This window comes from Mustela nigripes, chromosome 12, assembly GCF_022355385.1.
Source record: "Mustela nigripes isolate SB6536 chromosome 12, MUSNIG.SB6536, whole genome shotgun sequence".
Classification (NCBI taxonomy): domain Eukaryota; kingdom Metazoa; phylum Chordata; class Mammalia; order Carnivora; family Mustelidae; genus Mustela; species Mustela nigripes.
In genome coordinates this window covers 99,823,314-99,829,397 of record NC_081568.1, presented here as the reverse complement: position 1 = coordinate 99,829,397, position 6,084 = coordinate 99,823,314, and positions in this window count along the sequence as shown.

Sequence of the window (6,084 nt, the reverse complement as noted above, 5' to 3'; positions counted from 1 at the left end):
AGCCACCCAGGTGCCCCAAATATTTTTTTTAAAGATTTTATTTATTTATTTGGGAGAAAGAGAGCATGAGAGGGGAGAGATCAGAGGGAGAAGCAGACTCCCTGCTGAGCAGGGAGCCTGATGAGGGACTTGATCCCAGGACTCCACGATCATAACCTGAGTCCAAAGCGGTTGCTTAACCAACTGAGCCACTCAGGGGCCCTCACTACAAATATTTTATAATTTTTCTCTTTACTACCCTAAATTAAAATTGCCACCCAATATAGCGCCCAATGTCCAAAAACCATGGTAATGCTCTGTATCAGCTTCCCCAGGAAACAGAAGCTGAGATGGCATCTGAAGGCAGGAGAAGTATATGCCATACACTCCCAGGATCGACACATGTAGTAGAGAGAAAGAAGCAGGATGGGGCTGAGGGAGAGGTGGGCCTGTGCCTGAAGGCAATCTAACAAATGACACAGTAGATCCTACAGGGAGCTCTGGACTTGGGGTGATCCTGATGAATTGTGCCCAACCAAAGCCTTCCTAACACCCCTGTCCCCCCCCACCCCAGTGATGGTCAATGGATGCAGGTAGCTTCTAGAGAGGAGTCAGCCCCCTGGAGACCAGAGCCACTGGGAAGGGGTAGAGATACTCAGCTATGGGCTGCCCGCAGTCAACATTCTAGGAGCTGTGGAAGCCCTGAAGCAGAGACCTAGAGGGAGCCCCCAGGGTCTAGCACAAACTGTAATAGAAAGGAAAAACAATAGGAAAGTAATTCCTAATAAAAGCATATGTATTTCGGGGTGCCTGGGTGGCTCAGTGGTTTGGGCTGCTGCCTTCGGCTCGGGTCATGATCTCAGGGTCCTGGGATCGAGCCCCGCATTGGGCTCTCTGCTCCGCAGGAAGCCTGCTTCCCTCTCTCTCTCTTTCTCTGCCTGCCTCTCTGCCTACTTGTGATCTCTGTCTGTCAAATAAATAAATAAAATCTTAAAAAAAAAAGCATATGTATTTCTCACATGAGGTAACTAAAAGATGTTGTGAAGTGTTCCAATAATTGCAACTGTTTATAATGAATTTGTTTGGGCTTAAGAGAAGACCATACTCAACTGAATACGGCCAGCACTTTCTCTTTATATCTGGAACTTGGAAATAAGGGCTAGGTGAGTATATATGTATCTATACTTGAATGGTGACAATTACGTATGCAGACTGATATGTTGTCCTTGGAAGGTGACTGAAAAGGTGATCAGTTCTTGGTAGAGTTCCCAACAAAACAAGTATTTATATACAGTGGTTGCATTCTTGGAAAATTCAATGTATATCAAAGCTATGAAAAATATATTTTGTATTTATATGCTAAATGGAGTAGCTATGAGGCTCAGATCATTTTATCAAGTTTGATGAGACATTTATTTGAACTTAGTGATGGATATGGGAAAATTCTTTGTCATGGGGACCATACCCCACACTTTCTAGGGTACCACGTCTAGCCCCACCCACTAAATGCTAGTAGTGCTTCAATCAAAAATGCAAATTTCCATGCTTCCCCAAGGAGTCTCAGAGGAACTTGATTAGTCCTCTGCTTCTAGCCTAAACAGAACTGCTTTCCCTTCTCAAGGTGTTTTAAAGCAAGAGATCTGAGAACTCTGTTAAGTCCCTATTTCCACAAAGCAGTCCAAATTAAAGAGATTGTACAGCTCTGGGCACACCTGGGATCCCACAGCCTGGAGTACTTGCCCCCTAGCTCTCCCATCAGCCTTGGGATGTCACCCTCAAGTGTTTGAACCCCAACCAGATCGTCAAAGCCACAGTCTAGTTCATCTATAACTGACTGACTTAATAGCAGTCAGGAAGGATTGTGGGCCTCTTGGGTTTCCTTCACTTAGGAGGATTTTTTACTGCCCACCCCTTGTTCCTCCATCACTTCTTGCCTTGGCAAAGCTGAATTTCAGGAGAAGACAGTGGATTCATGGGAGTAAGTAATCTGTCATACCTGCTTCTATACAAGCAAGGGAAATGGTTGTTTTCTCAGAAGCCTGATTTGGCCCTTAGTGGGGCAGGCTCTGTGTATTCCTTTCCTCCTACATCAAACAGTTGGCCCCCTTGCAAACTCACCGAAGTAGCCTAAGGGAAAGGATGAGGAATGTCAGGACAAGGACCATGGGAATGGAATTAAAGATAAGGAGAGGGGTGCCTGTGTGGCTCAGTGAATTAATCAGTGACTCTTGATTTCAGCTCAAGTCCTGATCTCAGGGTCATGAGAGCCAGCCCCATGTTGGGCTCTGCGCTGGGTGCGGAGCCTGCTTGAGATCTTCTCTCCTTCTGCCCTGACCCTCCCCCTGCTCACACACCAGTACGCTCTCTCTCTAAGGAATAAAAAAAGAGAGAAGAAAGATTTCCAGGCTGATTTGAAATATAAGACAACAGCAGCACCAACTGGGAAATTGAAAAGGGAAAACTTTAATATGAATTATTTTATGCAGACTGCTTTATGCTAATTCAGATGTTAAGACTTAATTGTAAAGTGCTTATGCAGCAAAACTGCTGATACCAGTGATGGTTCAGCCTGTATAAAGAATTACAAGGCTCTGGAAATGACTGCTGGAGCCTTACAGTAATTTGTATCTGGGAGAGTGGATGCGAAGGAGACGGACGTGTTTTATCTGTGCACCTGAATAACATACAGACAAGTGTTAGTCATTCATTTATGAATATTTTCCATTACCACTCATCTCTCAACATATGGCAAACATTTCTTGCTGTTTTGTTCTGTCCCCTCTTCTGCAGGCTGCCGGAAACAGCTGGCATGTATCTTTTTATAATTTTGCCAATAACTTCTCTGATGCACTAGGTTTCTTTTTGTGATTAGAGAGAAAAATTATTGATCTTCTTAAAGACATTAGTTCATTGTTGCTGGGAGGCCAAGAGTGTTTTTTAAATGAAAAATCAATCACACTGTGGATTCTACCTCAAAATATGAGCATCTCAGGAATTTCTGAACAAGTGCATTTTGACCTAAGTGCCATTCTCTACTCAAAGGACTGCAGTGTGATATTTTTTGAAATGATGGCATTACACCTTTGTGGACTTGACTTGTTCCATTTCATTAGAAAAAGTAGTGCTCAGAATGGATCACAGTTAATTGTAACAAAACCTTGTTAAAACTGACATGATGCAGCCTAGTCTGTTTTATCTTGATTTTATGCAACTTTTCGTAGTTTTTTAAAACATAATAAAGGCAATTCTGAGTTTCCGAGCTTCACATTAGACTCAAAATGGACTATTCAAATGCCCATTCGAGAAGCAAGGCCATGACCTATGGTGGTACTGGTTGCATACCGAGTCCCTGCTCATGGCGATCTCTAGTGGAACCGGTATCTGTAGATGAACCTGGACTTGGTCCAGATGCCACATGCTTGTTACAAGGATGTTCTGTTACCCAAAACCCCCTCTGTATTTTGGTCCTTGATTTGCACTTAGATTCTTGGGAATATGGACTGAAATGGACAGATGCACCATGACAATCCTCTAGTCCTTGAGATGATGGAAACTTTACCATTGGAACCCTCGCAAAGTAGGTTAAATCAAAACAGCTGAATAAGCATTTTAATCAGCCTGGGTGATACCATTTGTGGTAAAATGAAGGAGACTCAAACTAATTCTGAAGGCAAATACAAATGAAGATTCTAAAAGGATAGTTTCAGTGAAATTAACACATAGCTTTCTAAATATTTTTAAAATTATGTGCTTGCCTTTTTAAAAAAAATTCTCATTTCTTACTATTGTTATTTTATGTTCAATTATCAGCTTCCTCTGCTTCTAAGGACAAGGATATCATACATAATTGATACCCATAACTTAACCGGATATTTTATTGAATTGGTGACTAAAACAAAAGAAAGAAAATGAACTTTTATCGCCTCTTTTTGTCTCCACTCACACATTGTATGTGAGTATAAAATATACAAACACACAAGCACCATATGTATCTTTTTAAGATAAGGAGGCAAGCTATAAGAATATAAGAAAAAATGTAAGTCTAGTAGAAAGAGACATCATAGGGGCGCCTGGGTGGCTCAGTGGGTTAAGCCACTGCCTTCGGCTCAGGTCATGATCTCAGGGTCCTGGGATCGAGCCCTGCATTGGGCTCTCTGCTCAGCAGGGAGCCTGCTTCTCTCTCTCTCTCTCTCTCTGCCTGCCTCTCCATCTACTTGTGATTTCTCTCTGTCAAATAAATAAATAAAATCTTAAAAAAAAAAAAAAGAAAGAGACATCATAGAGTCTGTCTCAGAGTAGTTGAGTTTATTTGAAACATAAAGGAGCTGCATTTATTTTTTAAAAAAGAGTATTTATTTGTCAGAGGGAGGGAAAGAGAGCGAGTGAGCACAAGCAGGGGGAGCCACAGGCAGAGCAGACAGAGGGAGAAGCAGACTCCTTGCTGAGAAAGCAGCCTGATGCCGGGGAGTTAATCTAAGGACCCTGGGATCATGACCTGAGCTAAAGGCAGACACTTAACCAACTGAGCCACCCAGACATCCCCCAAAAGGAGCTGCATTTAAACAACACCTCAAGGGCAGCTGGGTGGCTTGGTCATTAAATGGCTGCCTTTGGCCCAGGTCATGATCCTAGGGTCCTGGGATTGAGCCCCACATGGGGGCTCAGTGGGAAGCCTGTTTTCCCTTTTCCACTGCCCCTGCTTGTGTTCCTGCTCTCTCTGTGTCTCTCTGTCAAATAAATAAATAAATAAAATCTTTTAAAAAATACCATTTCAAATGGAAGTTATATTATGTGTCATGGGATAGAATTAACAGCAAAAAAAAAGAGACGATTTTATATGTTAAAAAATTTTAGGGCAAAAATTGAGTGATTTTTTTCCTCAAAAGCATAAAAGAGGACTACCTGAAAATGGACAAAGAACATGAATAGACAGCATATCAAGGATAAAATAAAACAAATAAAAAATATGGGAAGAAGATCAGTCACACATGAATGCAAATTAAAACATCTTTCTACTCCCCCCAACAAATTAGTAAAAAGTAAGACACAGAGAAAGGGAACGAGATAGAACTGACAAAGGTGTGATAGGACAAGTGCTTTTATACATTGTCAATGGGAGTATTAGTTGACACAACTAATACTTATGTAAGACATAATCTAGACTACAAATTTTACAAGTCCTTAAATGTTGATACCTTTGACCCAGTTATGTCACATTTAAGAGTCTTTACTATGGAAGTAATCCTCATTATCATTTTAAAAAAAGATTTATTTATTCACTTTTAGCAAGAGAAAGAGCAGGAGGAGGCGCAGAGGGAAGGAGAGAGAGAATGTCAAGTAGACTCCATACCAAGTGTGGAGCCTGATGCAGGGTTCAATCCCACAACCCCAAGATCACAAACCGAGCAGAAACCAAGTGTTGGGACACTCAACCGACTGAGACATCTGGGCACCTCAAAAGTAATCCTCATTGGTGATAAAAGATTTGCGTTAAAATCAATGCTCATCAGGCCCTAATGGTCCAGTGAAAGACTTGTGGACAGTGAGCATGGTGTATCAACTTGATGGAACATTGTGTAGCCATTAAATGTCGTGTTTCCAAAAGTTATGTCATAACAGAAGAAGATTCCTGTTAGAATGTTAAAGAAAAATAAAACAGCTCTCCTGGAGATGAGAGGTACAGCGTAGGGAGTATGGTTACTGGTCCTACGATCATATGTGGTGATGGATGGTGGTTCCACGAGGGTGAGCAAGGCATGGTACAGAGATGTGGAAGCACTACGTTGTATACCTGAGACTAATGTAACATTGTGTGTCAACTACACTTCAATGAAACAAAAATAAAACAGCTCTCAGAATCATACATGGAGTATTAGATTAGTTATATTAAGAGGAAGAAAAGGGGTGCCTTGGGCAGCTCAGTCAGTTAAGCATCTGACTTAATTTCAGCTCTGGTCATGATCTCAGGGTCGTGAGATGGAGTCCCGCATTGGGCTCCACACTAGGCATGGAGCCTGCTTAAAATTTTCTCTCTCCCTCTGTTCCTTGCGCCCTCTCTGTCTCTCAGAAGAATAAGGGGGGAGGAGAGAGAGGAGGAGGAGGAGG